Source organism: Penaeus monodon, chromosome 34, assembly GCF_015228065.2.
Source record: "Penaeus monodon isolate SGIC_2016 chromosome 34, NSTDA_Pmon_1, whole genome shotgun sequence".
Classification (NCBI taxonomy): Eukaryota; Metazoa; Arthropoda; class Malacostraca; order Decapoda; family Penaeidae; genus Penaeus; species Penaeus monodon.
This window is the reverse complement of record NC_051419.1, coordinates 34593571-34594633: the sequence shown is the minus strand read 5'-3', so window position 1 is coordinate 34594633 and position 1063 is coordinate 34593571.

Sequence of the window (1063 nt, the reverse complement as noted above, 5' to 3'; positions counted from 1 at the left end):
TTTGTTGTAACAAAAACTTGCAAAAAAGAAATGTGATCAAAATGTTGAATCTGAATGTATCTTTATGCACCAAAATCCAAGTTTGCTGTTATTATACAGTTCTACTCCTGTAACACATGGCCACTTTTGCTCACATGAAATTATATATGCTTCTGGTATGTAGATTTCAGTATTTTTCAAGCTTGTAAGTGTCATTGCTTTATTAATGTTCCCAGAATTATACTTCCTCACTTTAACATTTTTGAAGGTTTGTTATATGTACGTTCCTATAGCATTATTGTTATAATTTTCTCTTACCCCATAGAGACCAAAGACATGAATAGTTAATGGATATTTCCATGTCATGTAATTTGTCACCTGAGATAAACTTTTACCTGCTGCCGTTTCCTGCTAATAGGTATTCCCTTTCCATTTTATCATCCTGATCAGGTACCAAATGTATCAGTACAGTGTAGGCAAAATAATAGTTTGATGCTAGTACCAATAAACACTAACGCCTCATGTATGTGAACCAAGTTTGTGCAGTTGTGAATGTCTACCAATGTGGTTTTTATCTTATGGCTAATAAAGGAAAAAAAAATCTAAGAGTATTTCTACACCCTTTGTTTTTTCCTTGATTTTAAGAAAATTATTTTCAAAGTGAAAAACTAAATGACATTTGATTTTTGTATTAATTTATTCATCTCGACATTTATGAGAAAGTGGAATATTCAGATCCTATATATCACCTAGCAATATTGAAATAAATAAACAAGGTAAGTACCAAAGTTATATAAACTATAAATATTTACACATATTTCTTGTAATAATTTTTCACTTACTCTTTAACAATTTTTGAGTTGTAAAATTATAATTTACATCCATGGAAATCTTTCTAGGTTCTAATTACACTTAAGAATATACATCTTGACCTTCATCATGACAAATAAAATTAAATCAGTCACAGTGAGATGGATTTTCAATATGTCAGAAACACACAACCAGTTTTTATCATATTTTGAAAGCGCTCACAATGCACAAGAGAAAAATACATTGAAATATTTTATATGGCAACTTTTAACTA